This window comes from Vipera berus (genome assembly GCF_964194415.1).
Source record: "Vipera berus genome assembly, chromosome: 2".
Classification (NCBI taxonomy): domain Eukaryota; kingdom Metazoa; phylum Chordata; class Lepidosauria; order Squamata; family Viperidae; genus Vipera; species Vipera berus.
The window spans coordinates 73,628,936-73,645,524 of record NC_138203.1 but is presented as its reverse complement, the minus strand read 5'-3'; the positions used below and the strand labels follow the sequence as shown (position 1 = coordinate 73,645,524).

Sequence of the window (16,589 nt, the reverse complement as noted above, 5' to 3'; positions counted from 1 at the left end):
CAATTCTGGCTAGATTCTCACCACCTGCAAAGCCAAATTGTGTTTTCATCACTCATGCCAAACAGCAAGGTCCTGTGAGTTGCAGCCAGATTGGTTGCAAACCACAACTTCTTCCAATCATTCTGAGCAAGAAGTTAGCCACCCCTTCTTTCCTTCCCCTACTCAAGAAGCCACAGGAACTTTGTCTTCTTTTGAGAAAAGGACTCATTTCTAGAATTTCAGCTTTATAAGCAGAAAAGAAGGCAGAATCAAGTCACACAAGTTATCCTTGAAAAAGAGAGTCTCCCTAAAGTCTGAGACGAATCACCCCAACGTTCTCAATATTTATAAATGCACGCTATATCTTAGCAGAGCGTCATTTAAAACGGAAACATCCTTGGGATTAAAAAAAGAGAAAGAAATACGAAAGAGAAGAAAGAGTAAGAGGCCTCTTCTAACCGCAGCCCAGTTCATCTCGCCTAAGGCTGTTGACAGCCTCAAATAAGAAAATGGTCGGCTTTTTTTAAAAGGCGGAAGAAAAGGGACACCCCGGAGCTTCTCTCAAATTCAACCCCAGCTTATTCTGACACATTGGAGACCGTCTTTCGTTTTCGTTTCTATCAGAGGCGAGGGGGATTTTGAGGGGTAGGCAGAGAAATGAATTGAAAAACAAACACAAGCTGATGTCTCACCCTTAGAATAAATGCCAACAGCAATGACCGGCAACTTCCCCGCCCTTTTTTTCTCCTCGTTTTCCTTTAAAACACACACACACACACACACACACACACAGACACACACACACACAGACACACACACACACAGAGCTGATTATTACGCGGTTAGGTTAATAAAACCTCGGAGAGCACCAAAAACTCCGGAGCTCAACCTTGGAGTCTCTCTCCAATTGAGGGAGGGGAAAAAAACAACCCCAATATAACAACCCAAACTTTTGCCTTTTGCAAAACTGGCCTTGGTGGAGCAGTGGGCTAATGCCTCTTTAAGTAACACCAGCTGCCTGCAATTAGTGCAGGTTCGAGTCCCACCAGGCTCAAGGTTGACTCAGCCTTCCATCCTTCTGGGGGCAATAAGCTGACTTTGTAATAATGCCGCTTGGGGTGTGTGTGAAAGCCCTAATAAGCAGGCATATACATAGAATGAAGGCTACTGCTAAGCTTGTAAGCCGCCCTGAGTCTTCGGAGAAGGGCGGGATATAAATGGAATTAAAAAATAAATAAATCTCTAGAGGAAGGAGCAGTCTCCGAGCGCGCCCGTCCCGCTCCTGCAACTGTGGGCGAGTCCCCCCCACAGATAATCAGATAAAACCAAACTAAAACGGGCGCCCGGGAAGTTAACTCACCCGGGGTTGGTGTCGGCGGAGGCTTCCACCAAGCTTCTCTCAGCTCTGGCCGCCGGGGAGGAGGAAGAGAGGAGCTGGAGCTGGAGCTTGGAGCTGCTGCTGCTCTTCCTCGCGCGCCTGCTGCAACTGTCGAGCTCGGCCTTCAGCGGGGATTGCAGGCTCGGTCTCTTTCGCTCGCTCGCTCGCTCGTCGTGTCCGCCTTTCCTGCTCCTGGTCTTCCGGAGGGAGGGGAAAAAAAAAGTACAGCCACAGCCACCGCTTCCGCACAGAAGTCCAAGCCGAGCGGGAAGCTGCTGCTGCTGCTGCCGCCGCCGCCGCGCGCGCGCGCCGGACCTGCCTTCTAGGTGCACGAGCTACTGTCGCCAAGGAGCGGAGAGCCCCGGCAGGCTCCTCCCCCGGGAGGAGGAGCTAAATGCCCGGTTTCAGAAGTGGCTTCAGCTCCCAAAGGAGAGGAAGCGGGGGGGGGGGGGTTGGTCGAGATCGGAAGAAGGGCTGATTCTTATAAATCTTTAAGAAGGGGGAGCCGTTTTAAATAGGCCAAATATTGCAAATCGCCCTAAACGGACAGAGCAATGCATACTCAGTCACGGGCTCCCTCGCCCCGTTTTCCTAGCTTCGCAAAACACGGAACTGTACAAGAACTAATGAGCCTGTCATCCCGGGTGTTGCAAAATGCCTTGTTTAGGTGTGTAAGGATAATAATAATAATAATAATAATAATAATAATAATAATAATAATAATAATAATAATAATAATAATAATAATAATAATAATAATAATAATAATAATAATAATAATAATTTGGAAGGGACCTTAGAGGTCATCTAGTCCAACCCCCTGCTCAGGCAGGAAACCCTATACCAGGGGTAGGCAACCTCGGCTCTTTTATGACTCATGGACTTCAACTCCCAGAATTCCTGAGTCAGCTGACTCAGGAATTCTGGGAGTTGAAGTCCATGAGTCATAAAAGAGCCGAGGTTGCCTACCGCTGCCCTATGCCATTTCAGGCAAATGGCTGTCCAGTCAGTTCTTAAAAACTTCCAGTGTTGGAGCATTCACCACTTCTGGAGGCAGGTTGTTCCACTGGTTAATTGTTCTAACTGTCAGGAAGTTTCTGCTTAGTTCTAGGTTGCTTCTCTCCTTGACTAGTTTCCATCCATTGCTTCTTGTCCTGCTTTCAGATGCTTTGGAGAATAGCTTGACTCCCTCTTCTTTGTGGCAGCCCCTGAGATATTGGAACACTGCTATCATGTCACCCCTCACCCTTCTCTTCGTTAAACTACACATAACCAATTCCAGCAACCGTTCCCTATATGTTTTAGCCTCCAGTCCCCCAATCATCTTTGTTGCCCTTCTCTGTACCCTTTCTAGAGTCTCAGCTTCTTTTTTACATCGTGGTGACCAAAACTGGATGCAGTATTCCAGGTGTGGCCTTACCAAAGCATTGTAAAGTGGTATTAGTACTTCACTTGATCTTGATTCTATCCCTCTGTCAATGCAGCCTAGCACTGTGTTGGCTTTTTTGGCAGCTGCAGCACACTGCTGGCTCATATTGAAGTGATTGCCTACTAGGACTCTGAGATCCCTTTCACAGTTACTACTATTGAGCAAGGTACCACCTATACTATACCTATGCATTTGATTTTTCCTGCCTAAATGTAGAACCTTACTTTTTCACCATTGAATTTCATTTTGTTAGATAGCGCCCAGTGTTCGAGTCTCTCCAGATCCTCCTGTATTTTAAGCCTATCTTCTGGAGTGTTGGCTATTCCTGCCAGCTTGGTGTCGTCTGCAAATTTGATGAGTTTCCCATCTATCCCCTCATCCAAATTGTTGATGAAGATGTTGAAGAGCACTGGGCCCAGAACAGAGCCCTGGGGCACCCCACTACACACTTCCTTCCATGTAGATGCAGTTCCATTGAGGACCACACGCTGAGTACGGCCTGTCAGCCAGCTACGAATCCATCTGGTGGTGATGCTATCTAACCCACATTTTTCTATCTTATCAAGTAGTAGGTTGTGATCTACTTTATCAAATGCCTTACTGAAGTCCAAGTAAATTATATCTACAGCATTCCTCTGGTCCACTAATTTTGTCACTTGGTCAAAGAATGTAATAAGATTTGTCTGGCATGATCTGTTTTTGACAAACCCATGTTGACTTTTAGTGATGACTTTGTTTGCATCAAGGTGTTCGCTGATTTGTTGTTTGATTATCTTTTCCAGAATCTTCCCAGGTATTGAGGTCAGGCTGATAGGTCTGTAGTTTCCTGGATCTATTTTTTCCCTTTTTTGAAGATGGGAACTACATCAGCTCTCTTCCAGTCCTCTGGTAGTTCCCCAGTGCTCCAGGATCTTTGAAAAATATAGTTCAGTGGTTCTGAGATCACGTCTGCCAGTTCCTTGAGAACTTTGGGGTGTAATCCATCTGGTCCTGGTGATTTGAATTCATCTAGGCTGGACAGGTGTTCACTTACCATTTTCTTGCCTATCTTAACTTGCGTTTCTATTCTGTTTTTTTATGGCACTGGTTTTGGTAGGTTGGACTGTTTTTTCCCTTTGTGTAAAGACAGATGCAAAAAACGAGTTAAATAGTTCTGCTTTCTCCCTGTTGCTTGTCACCTTCTTGCCACTTTCCCCCACTAATGGACCAATCATTTCCTTAACTTTTTTTGTTTTTTATATGTTGAAAGAAGCTTTTTTTGTTATTTTTGACTTTGGTCGCAAGCCTTAGTTCATTTTGAGCCTTAGCTTTCCTCACTTCATCTTTGAAGGCACGGGCTATTTGCTGATATTCTGACTTAGTGATGTGGCCTACAGCACCCGGTATTCCCAGGCGGTCTCCCATCCAAGTACTAACCAGGCCTGACCCTGCTTAGCTTCCGAGATCAGGCGTGTTCAGGGTAGTATGGCCGTAGATAACTTCCCTAAAGAGAATTGGATTTGGTAATTTGAGGCTAGCACAGAGGAATTGCTGTACTAAAAGAATCGGATATGCAACTAAATGTGTAAATTGATAATTTATATCCTGTCAGATTCCGAGCATGACAGTGATAAATACATGATTTATTGGTTGTCCTAGACCAGGGGTGTCAAACTGCCAGCCCACGGGCCGGAGCGTCACAGAGAAACCGTGCCCATCCCATTTTCGGCAATGGGAAAAAGTTCTGATACGTCGCGTGATGTCATGTGATGTCGCGAGTTTGACATGCCTGTCCTAGACCTAGTCAAACTAATGGTCAATGAACAACATGGGAAAACAGGCATTTTGGAATCAAACTAAATTTTTTAAAAGCCATTTGCTTTTTCTAGTCTAGTCTAGTCTAGACAAAAAGGCCTTATACTGGAGTAAAAAATGGGCCAAGTCTCCATGATGTATGCTGGAAATACAGACGGAAAGTTGAAACTCAGAATCAGCTCATGTTGGTGAAAAGTATTTAGGATACTTCCCAGACCAGGAATACTGGATAGGGAGGATATGACTAATAACAAATAAAGAGTATAATTGATCAATGGAGCAGCTTGCCTGCCAGAGTTGTGGGTGTTCCATCACTGAAAATTAAAACAAATAAAGAATGGACAAACATTTAACCAGGATGGTATAAGGCAGGCATGTCAAACTCGCGACGTCACATGACGTCATGCGACGTTTCGGAACTTTTTCCCATTGCCGAAAATGGGATGGGCGCAGTTTCTCCGTGACACTCCGGCCCGCGGGCCGGCAGTTTGACACCCCTGGTATAAGGTCTCTTGCTTCGAGCATAGACTAAAATATCTCCAAGGTCCATTCCAATCCTGATTCTATGTTCTCTGACTTCTGCTACAAAGCCAAGGAAGATTCTCCAGGCCTCTATTTAACTACAGTAAAAAAAATAATCTTGTTCTTCTAAAAACAGCAGACCGCTGAAGAAACAGAGAAACAACTTGCTATCCTAAGCTGGGAAGAAGTAGAAAGTACTATTTCCCCAATAGAAAAGAACAACTCTGGAATTATCTCCAAAGTTCAAGTAGGTCCAGGAAAAAGAAGCTTAAGGACTTCACTTTAGGATTCTGATTAACTTTAAGAAAAAGTAAATGTTTTAGACAGAAGCTGTATTAATTTTATTTTTAGTCTGGAGGTGCTTAAATCCAATCTTTTATATCTTCATGTAAGTTCAGTGATTGAGACCATCAGGGTATGAGCTCAGCCCTGCTTGCCAGGATACTAAGAACAATAAAGAGGATTTCTTTACATATGTTCAGTGTTAATGAAAAATTACCAATATTCCTCATGCTTGATGAAAAAAAGACAGTTACTTAATTCTTAGCGTTCTCCCCAAAAGAGATAACCTTGACAGCATCTCTTCCTTTCTTTGCCCAAGGTCATCCACTCATTCTTATCACAGATACAAAAACTGCATCCAATCCTTTATAATGTTTTCTATGACACTGGAGACAGAGAGCTGTGTTAGTCAATGGATGAATGAATGAATGAATGAATGAATGAATGAAACTTTACTGTCAAAGTACAACCATGTATACATTGAGATTGGATGAGCCTCCCTCCGTGCCCCCCCCACAACTCATAGTGACAACAAACCCACCATCTTGTTACATCATGTGAGCTAATTGCACAACACACCGGCCTCGCAAGTCAATCATACATAAAGTTATTTCCTGTTCAAGAGCCTGACATCCCGCGGATAGAAGCTGTTCTTCAGCCTGTTGGTATGGCTGGCTATACTCCTGTATCTCCCACCCGATGGTAGGAGAGTAAAGAGGTACCGAAGAAGTCTGGTGGCAACTTTTGTAGAAAAATTTTATTGAAAGACATAACATTCATTAGTTAGAAAAACAAGTAAATTAACAGAAATATTTTGACCACATCACAGGAAAAAAACCACCCCACTTTATTTTGTGATGATTAGTGTCCCACTTGAAGTATGGCATGCAGTCGTGGGCACCAAATTTTAGTACTTAGAGAAAGTGGAACAGAAAAGGCAGTAAGGATGATCAGTGGGCTAGAAACTGAATCCCATGAACAGATAGGAGCTGGTCGTGTTTAGCCTTCAAAGAGAGGTTTGAATGACACTGTTCAAGAACCAGAAAAGATGTCACATAGAACTTCCTATTATTGAAACAGCAGGACGTGAAATAATGGATTTAAGTTACAGAAAGGCACATTCTAATTAAACTTTATAAAAAATGTCCCTGTTACATGAGCAGTTTGTCAGTGGAACCAGTTGCCAAGAGAACTTGCTTCAGCCGATGAGTTAAAGTGAGAAATAGACAATCATCCGCTGAGATGCTTTAATTTGGATTTTTGCACTGAATACTGGATATGGCTTGATGGCTTAAATAGACTTCTATGATTACATGCAACAACAAAAATAATCTTGACTAATTTTTTTTTTACAGGAACAAATCCACAATTTCTTTGAAATTGAGTTTTTCTAATAAAAAATAATGACTAATCATTCTTAAATTTATTGTGAAGCGTGGAGGAGAAACCAATTCTTTCCTGGCCTGAAATGAGAAAAGTTTACACAACATTCCCCCAAGTGTAATGTACAAAATGTTCCAGCACATATCTTACTTTGTCACAAGTTTTGAAAACCATGTTGCTTCAACATCTTTGAAACATCTGTATCAGCCTGAGATTTCATGCATCGTGTCTCTCAAAGCTGTACCTTTTCTAGCCCTTGTTTATTAACAGATGTTTTCTTTTACTTGGAACATAATGGAAAGGTACAGTACTCGGATGTCTTCTGTTTGCATTCAGTGTAGTATAAAATTCAAGGTAAGCTTCAATAGAAGGAAAATAAGATGTTCTGAGCAGATGGATGTTGTTGGCAAGGGAATTAAGTTGTGTTTCCCTTGCAGGTTAAATCAGATGCATTCAGAAGGAAATCACTATGTGTACCATTAGTGCCAGGGAAATTGTACCAACTCTATTGAGGTACAGTTAAAATACATTTTCTTTGTACACTTAAAAAACTGGGTTAAATATCAGCACAATATACATATTAAATGTGCTGAGATAGGACAGAAATGAACATTGGGGAGGGGTTAACTACAACATAGCACAAGCCATTTATCAAGGAAAGAATTTTTCCTGTTTTCCTTATTATAAAGACATGGACTTTTTGTGCCCTCCCATTCTTTGTTTTACTATAAATTTCTGCAATATGTTGCAATGTGGCATTTCTAAAAGAAAATGTTAAGTACAATACAATATTGAGAGCTAAATAGAAATGAAATAGTATGCTGTAGCCTAAAATATATGGGTCTTGCACAGGTACAGAAGAGGCTCCAGGATATATGGGAAGAAGTAAAAATGTCTATGGAGATTCTCAGATTCTCCAGGTCACAGTTGTCCCAAAGATGCTTTTTCACAAGATAACTGGACTTTGTTTTTCTTTGAAGACCTTTCGCTTCTCATCCAAGAAGCTTCTTCAGCTCTGACTGGATGGTGGGCAATGGAAGGATTTATACTCCTTGCAGACAGCTGGCCATTTGGTGGAGCAGTGGGCTAATGCCTCCTTAAGTAACACCAGTTGCCTGCAATTAGTGCAGGTTCGCATCCCACCAGGCTCAAGGTTGACTCAGCCTTCCATCCTTCCGAGGTAGGTAAAATGAGGACCCAGATTGTTGGGGGCAATTAAGCTGACTTTGTAATAATGCCGCTGGGGTGTGTGTGAAAGCCCTAATAAGCAGGCATATACATAGAATGAAGGCTACTGCTAAGCTTGTAAGCCGCCCTGAGTCTTCGGAGAAGGGCGGGATATAAATGGAATTTTTTTTAAAAATGCATTCTTTTAGAGGTTGAGGCCAACTGGAGTTTTCTGTGTCATCAGGGTCACTTGAGTAGTGCTAATGGGTGTGGAGCCTTCTTGGAACTGCTGAAAGGACTGAGGCATAGACTGGAGATAGATGATGTCGTATCTTCCCCTCTCTGTTGAGAGTGGGCTGTTCAGTTTTGACATAGATGGCCTCTTTGACCCCTCTTTCAAACCAGCAGTCCTCTCTGTCCAAAATGTGGACTTAAGTAAGTAAACAAAAACCAACAAATCCAGGAATTACAAGGTTTGAAGTTTTCTCACCCTTCCTGAAGAATTTATCATCTGAGTCAGCTCAGCATTGGAATGGAAGGAACTGCTTACATTGCAACATAATTTTATTTACTTATTAAATTTATATATTGCCCACTTCACTAACCAAAGCAACTCTGGGCAGTTTTATCATCTAAGATACTCCTTGGATTGGCCCATCCCTTAGCACATTACAGGGGTAGGCAACTACAGATAGTCCTTGACTTATGACCACAATTGAGCACAATGTTTCCATTGGTAAGCAAGACAATTAAGTCAGTTGTGCCCCATGTTATGACTCAGAAGGTCTCAAAAGGTGATCACATGAGCCCTCAGCACTGCAGCCATCATAAATACATGCCAGCTGCCAAGCATCCACATTCTGATCATGTGAACATGGGGATGCTACAAGGAACATGTGAAAAATGGTCATTAGTCACTTTTTTCAGTGCCATTGTGGCTTTGAATGGTCACTAAATAAATAGTTGTAAGTCAAGGACTTATAGCAACTTTACCACCTGTCGACCTCAACTCCCAGAATTTCTGAGCCAGTCATGCTGCAGGTCATTCAAAGATACAATGATACGGAAAAAACTGACTTACAGCAAGTCCTCACACTTACAACTGTTGCCGCATCCCGACAGTCATAGGATAAAAATTCACACACTTGACACATGGCATGCATTTATGGTGGTTGCAGCATCCCAGCCTCACATAATCGCCATTTGCAACCTTCCCAGCCCGTATTTCACAAGCAAAGTTAATGGGGGAAGCTGTATTTACCTATCGACTGCATAATGCACTTAACACTTAAATGCAAAAAGCTTCTACTTTTTTGATGGGCATAAGGGCCCAGGCCCATTGCCAACAGTCTGAAAAGTTAACCTTTGTCTAAGGTTGGATTCACGCAATACAAAAATCTAAAATTAAACAACTCACTTTAGGGCTAAGCACAGCGAGAGATGGTGCATTGTTTATTCCTCTGGCTATTAAAGCAGTTGCTCCATATTCAGCAAAGGGAACAGTGACCAGGAAAAAAAAGTCAAGGATCGGAGCTTGAGACATGTAAGATTAGATCCCTGTTGGTTTTGCCTCAACTGAAACAGAAAAGTTGTGGCTATCTACCATACTGAAGCCAGCCAACCACCACTTTTTAGCCTAGCTTATTGTAGAAACCCAGCCCTCGGTGGCAGTTTTAGGGTTCGGTATGTCATGCAAGGAGACGCGGTGGCTCAGTGGGTTAGGATGCTGAGCTTGTCGATCAGAAGGTCGGCAGTTTGGCGGGTCGAATCCCGAGTGCCGCGTAGCAGAGTGAGCGCCTGTTACTCGTCCCAGCTTCTGCCAACCTAGCAGTTCGAAAGCACATAAAAATGCAAGTAGAAAAATAGGGACCACTACGGTGGGAAGGTAACAGCGTTCCGTGTGCCTTTGGCATCTAGTCATGCCGGCCACATGACCACGGAGACGTCCTCGGACAAGCGCTGGCTCTTCGGCTTTTGAAACGGGGATGAGCACCGGCCCCTAGAGTTGGAAATGACTAGCACGCATGTGCGGGGGAACCTTTACCTTTATGTCATGCAAGGCAAGAAAACTGGGTTGAGTAAATAAAATTAAGTTAACCATAAGTGAGGACATCATGTGAATCCAGCCAAATATTTAAAAGTGCCTCATTCTTTGTTTGAATCTCAGCCAACCAACAGCTTCGTTCTAAATAGTTATGCAAAATAACTTTTGTGATATAGCAGCTGAAGTGTTAGATTAGTTCTGTGGAGAGCCGGGTTCAGGTCTTCTTTCAGTTGTAAAAATACACCAAAAACCTTTGGCCCAAACGAGCCCTCTCAGCCAGGTTTACTCACAGAATAAAGTTAGGAGAGATCTTCATGAGAGGCACTTGAGCTTTTGCAGAAAAGATGGGACATAAATCTAACAATATCAGCATCCACAGGGAAAGTAAAAAAAGACAAGAAGGTAGACATGATAATGCAGCCAGATAGTGCCTCTTTGTATGCACATAATTCCATTGTCTAATAAATAAATAAATTGGGAAGAACAAACTGATAAATTAGGAGGAACAAATAGAATTAGGATATAGCTTGACCATGAAGCAATTTATTAGATTTTTAGTCTGCCTTTATTATTTTATAAGTAACTCAAGGCAGCAAGCATACCTACTCCTTCCTCCTTCTATTTTCTTCACAGCAACAACCCTGCGAGTTGGGCTGAGAATGACTGGCCCAATGTTGCTCAGCTGGCTTTCATCCCTAAGATGGGACTAGAACTCATAACTCATTGGTTTCTAGGCCAAAACCTTAACCATTGCATTAGGTATCATACTAGGGTGTGTATACATGTGCCATTCAGGGTTTATCCTAACCTCACAAGCACTAGTAACACCTAGCCAAACTTGAGTAAATCTGAAGGGGAAAAAAAGATCACACTTGATGAATACTTGGGTAAGAGATCTGGAAGATCTGAAGGCTGCTGGCTAGACCAATGAAATTCAATGGTGAAAAAGTAAGTTTCTACATTTAGGCAAGAAAAACCAAATATACAGGTATAGTATAGGGGGTACCTTGCTCAATAGTAGTAACTGTGAGAGGGATCTCGGAGTCCTAGTGAACAATCACTTAAATATGAGCCAGCAGTGTGCTGCAGCTGCCAAAAAAGCCAACACAGTGCTAGGCTGCATTAACAGAGGGATAGAATCAAGATCTCGTGAAGTATTAATACCACTTTACAATGCCTTGGTAAGGCCACACTTGGAATACTGCATCCAGTTTTGGTCACCACGATGTAAAAAAGATGTTGAGACTCTGGAAAGAGTACAGAGAAGAGCAACAAAGATGATTAGGGGACTGGAGGCTAAAACATGTAAGGAACGGCTGCTGGAATTGGGTATGTCTAGTTTAATGAAGAGAAGGACTAGGGGTGATATGATAGCAGTGTTCCAATATCTCAGGGGCTGCCACAAAGAAGAGGGAGTCAAGCTATTCTCCAAAGCGCCCAAAGGCAGGACAAGAAGCAACGGATGGAAACTAATCAAGGAGAGAAGCAACCTAGGACTAAGGAGAAACTTCCTGACAGTTAGAACAATTAACCAGTGGAACAACCTGCCTCAAGAAGCTGTGAATGCTCCAACACTGGAAGTTTTTAAGAAGAGACTGGACAGCCATTTGCCTGAAATGGTATAGGGTTTCCTGCCAGAGCAGGGGGTTGGACTGGATGACCTCCAAGGTACCTTCTAACTTTACTATTATGATTGTGATTAGACTCGCAAAAGTTTAAAAAAACACCAAAGAAGATGGCAGTAGTGAACCATTTCTGTATTATTGGCAGGGAAAAAAATCACTACAATTCCATGTAGTCCTGGAAATCAAACTTAATCCAAGGAAGACAAACCTTTTCAGATCTATGTCACCAGTGGCCACTCTGATCATTAATCTTTAAGCTCAAGATCTATCTCCTTTGGCTTAAATGATAAGATAGTTCAGCGCTTTACTACATTCTTAATGGCACCACTGTCCTTCTGGATTAATTCTCCTGTTATTCTCTTTCATTTAGAGCAGGGGTCTTCAAACTTGGCCCTTTTATGACTTGTGGACTTCAACTCCCAGAATTCCTCAGCCAGCGTGCTTGGCTGAGGAATTCTGGGAGTTGACGTCCACAAGTCATAAAAGGGCCAAGTTTGAAGACCCCTGATTTAGAGGGCTGCAGGAACTCTTCCCACTCAGTGGCTATTCTAAGTGGCTCTCATTATTGCTTTGGGTTGTACTGTGTCAACATTTTATATTGCTTTTTTTCTTAATTTCACTTGTGAAATTATTTTTTTAATTGAAAAAAGAAACAAGTTCATGGTATTAATAGTGTATGCTCTACTTGCACTTAGTTTATTGTATATATTTAAATGAATATTAAAAAGCATTTCCCTCTTCATTTCAAATCAATCTAGGTATTATACTTAGAGCTATTGTGATGTTTAGCGTGAGGGTGGTTTAAGCAAGGTAAAATTAGCCTGATGAAAGTATTCTTCTTCACCATATATATGCTAATTTATCTTGTCTCAATCATTTCTGGTTAAACTGGATTATAAATGAGTGAACCTGTACATTTCTGCAGAATCAGCACATACAATACGTCAATTTTGTATCACCTCGAATTGTCTTGCTAAAATAAACTACCTTGTGTCACCAGCAGACACCAGAAAGTGGATTAAAACAGACTCGGGAATTGTTCCAAGACTACTGAGAAGACAGAAAGAAAGATTTGTTCCGTTTCTCTAGTTTCTAATGGGTGCATTTGAAAGCCCCTCATGTACAGGGAGTCTTCAGATTAGCAATCGCAATAGCACTTAGACTTATATACCACTTCACAGTGCTTTACAGCCTTCTCTAAGTGGTTTACAGCAGAGTTTTTCAACCTTTTCAGATTGTACCACTTTTAGGACATGACAATATCCGAGTATCACCAGTGCTTAGCAAGGTGTCAAAAATTTGATGACTAAAAAAAAAAGGGGGGGGGAATTTTGGGTTTTACTGATTAGATTCATTTGTTGTTATAGAAATGGCTAGTTTATAATATTATGGAAAAGTAAAAAGTTGAGGGTCAATGTTAATGTATCCTTCTACTGCAACAGAGAAAGTCTTCTTTTTCCCTTCTCCCCCTCACTTTTCCCCTCTTTTTCCTCCCCATTGTGTCCTACTATTTGCTTTTCTACTTTTGTATTTTATTCTATAATCTAATAAAATATTATAAACTGTAGAGAAAAAGGAAAAAAGTACCAGTTTTAATTTCTTTGGTGGCTGTTCCTTTGCTGAATCACTTTCCCTTTGCACTGACAAATATATGATGAATTTATCCATGTTTATTAATATGCACCACTACCAGCTAACTCAGGAGTCTTCAAACTTGGCACTTTTAAGACTTGTGGACTTCAACTCCCAGAATTCCTCAGCCATCATGGCTGGATGAGGAATTCTGGGAGTTGAAGTCCACAGGTCTTAAAGTTGCTAAGTTTGTAGACCCCTGAGCTAGCTGGTTGGCCCTTCTTAGCTCTCCTTCCACAGTGTAGTAAGAATGCACCCCCCAATCCCTTCCCTGTACCCTTAAAGATACAGGAATCGAGTGCAAGCCAGGAGAGGTTCACAAAATAAAGAAACACATAAATTCTGGTTGCTGTTTTTTTCTTTAAGCTGCCTTAGGTCTGTCACAATGTTGCAATTTGAAACTGAAAGGCTCCAGCAATTGCGAAAAGCTTTAGCCTTAAATTAAGCCTGTTTACCTTCAAAGAAAATTTTCTAAAAGCCATATACAGACTCAAGATAAGGGGGTAAAACTAATTACATTTGTTTAAAGGGATTAAACCTACAGAAGTCAACACTTTGGACTCATTGCTAGCCTACAATTCAGACTAAAATATTCCAATAACCAAAGCATACCAAAGAGCCTCTGAATTACAAAACAGTAAAAACTATACAAAAATCATTATGGTAGCTGATCCAGAACTAAATAAACCCACCTCCTTTCCGACATGCTGGCTTTTCATTTCATCAGCACTGATTGCATTCTCCTGGTTAGAGAAAACCAATCAGGGGACCTTTTCTTCCAGCAACAGCTGCTGCTTCTTCTCTGTCCCTGTTTCCTCCCTGCCGGCTGACCTCTTTTGTTGTTGTCTTTTTTTTCCCTTTCCCGCCCAAACCACCTCCTCTTATAGCCTCTCCTCTCCTCCTCCCCCCTTTTTCTTCAGTTCACCTCCAGTTCCACGCTGCTTCTGGACCGCCATTCAGCTGGAGTCAATTATCTGGAGCCCTGTCGGCTCCTGGAGCTTCTGCTGAGCCGACAGTCCTACAACTGTCTCTCCCTCAGGCTTGGGTCGCTTCGGCTCATTCCCCTCCCCCGCTACACTTGGGTAGCAGTCGCATACCACCTGCCACGTGGCAAAGTACCATAGGTGGTACACGTACCACCGGTTGAAAAGCCCTGGTTTACAGAGTCAGCATATTTATTTATTTATTTATTTATTATTGGGACTTACCGGTATATGCCGCCCTATCTCCTGAAGGACTCAGGGCGGCTAACAACAATAACGTATAATAAATATGGAAGTTAAGATAAAATTAAAATTAAAGGCCTCTGTACAATAAATTAAAATTAAAATTAAAATAAATTAAAAATTAGAGTTAAAAATTAAAAACATAATTAAAATCCCTATCAGTCCAGGTCAGCCAGGTGGAAAAGGAGTGTTTTGAGGCCACGGCGAAAGGACTGGACATCTTGGGCCATCCGAAGCTCATGGGGGATCTGGTTCCACAGGGCTGGCGCTCCCACAGAGAAGGCTCTCCCCCTGGGGGTCGCCAGCCGACATTGTCTAGCCGACGGTACCCTGAGGAGGCCTTCTCTGTGTGAGCGTACTGGGCGATGGGAATTCGTTCCTGGCAGCAGATGGTCCTGCAAGTATCCCGGTCCTAAGCCATGTAGGGCTTTAAAGGTAAGTACCAGCATCTTAAATCTCACCCGGAGGGCAACCGGTAACCAATGCAGCTCACGCAGGAGGGGTGTAATATGGGAGTATCGGGGTGCTCCCATCACTACCCGTGCAGCCGCATTCTGCACCAGCTGAAGCCTTCGGGTGGTCTTTAAGGGCAGCCCCATGTAGAGAGCATTGCAGTAATCTATACGGGAGGTAACGAGTGTGTGGGTGACTGTGCGTAGGGCATCTCGGTCCAGAAAAGGGCGTAACTGGCGTACCAGGCGAATCTGGGCAAGTGCCCTCCTAGCCACGACTCCAATATGATCTTCAAAACTGAGTCGTGAATCCAGGAGGATGCCCAGATTGCGCGCTCTATCAACGGGAGGTAACATCTCTCCTCCTATAACCAAGGATGGAACCTCTTGGACTAAACGAGATGCCGGTACGTAAAGCCACTCAGTCTTGGCCGGGTTGAGCCGGAGCCTGTTCTTTCCCATCCAAATCTGTACCGCTTCCAGGCAACGGGATATCACATCGAGGGCATCACTGGGTTGGTTCGGGGTGGAGATGAAAAGCTGGGTATCATCAGCATATTGATGATACCTCACCCCGAAGCCACGGATGATCTCTCCCAGCGGTTTCATATAGATGTTGAACAGGAGAGGCGAGAGTACCGACCCCTGAGGCACCCCACAACTAAGGGGCCTAGGGGTCGACCTCTGCCCCCCCTGCCAACACCATCTGCAAACGGCCTGAGAGGTAGGAGAACCACCACAGAACGGTGCCTCCCACTCCCAACCCCTCAAGACGATGCAGCAAGATACCATGGTCGATGGTATCAAAAGCCGCTGAGAGATCTAATAGGACCAGGACAGAGGAATAACCCCTATCTCGGGCCCGCCAGAGATCATTCACCAGCGCGACCAATGCCGTCTCCGTGCTATACCCGGGCCTGAAACCCAATTGGTACGCATCCAGATACTCAGTTTCCTCCAGAACCAAAGGGAGCTGCCGTGCCACCACGCTCTCAACGACCTTCGCAAGAAAGCGAAGGTTGGATACGGGATGGAAGTTATTTAAAATAGCTGGGTCCTCATTTTACTGACCTCAGAAGGATGGAAGGCTGAGTCAACCTTGATAAGGATCAAACTCCTGGAGCGAACAGTGAGTTAGCCTGCAGTACTGCGTTCTAACCACTGCGCCACCATGGCTCTAAATTCTACCATTTGTTTAGGGACTGTCTGAAGTTACCATAGCACTGAAAAAAAGTGACTTATGATTGTTTTTCCCATGCTTTTGACTTCTGAAGCATCCCCCTGGGTTCAGACCCTTGGAAACTGATGGTTGCAGTATCCCGGGGTTATGTGATCCCCTTCTGACAAAGAAAATGAAGAAGCCGGATTCACTTAACAACTTAACAACTGCAGTGATTTACTTAACAATTGTGACAAGAAAGGCTGTGAAAGGGAGCAAAACTCACTTTACGACAGTCTTGTTTATGGAAATGTTTGGCATAATTGTGGACATAAGTCGAGGACTACCTATACACATAACCAATCCCTCCCTCTGCTGACTGAAAAGTTTCCATCATTTTTTTTAAAAAGGGGGTTAGAATTAGAAGTTTGGGCAATGAGGTTTGTTGTGAAGCTCCCCCCAACAGCCTCTTAATTTTTCAGAAGCTGAAAAAGTCCAAGTCATTAAGAGAAAAGCA

At 43.0% G+C, this 16,589-nt stretch overlaps 1 protein-coding gene across 2 annotated transcripts in view; it reads right to left on the bottom strand.

Annotated features, from left to right (window-relative positions):
- Nucleotides 1-1,651, bottom strand: part of JAK2 (Janus kinase 2) — a 104,414-nt gene extending 102,763 nt beyond the window's left edge. For both annotated transcript variants that reach the window (XM_081320851.1, XM_081320852.1), the window contains exon 1: nt 1,340-1,651. The gene's annotated coding sequence lies outside the window, so the exon portion shown is untranslated. The remainder of the gene's footprint in view (nt 1-1,339) is intronic.
- Between the last annotated feature and the right edge of the window lie 14,938 nt (nt 1,652-16,589).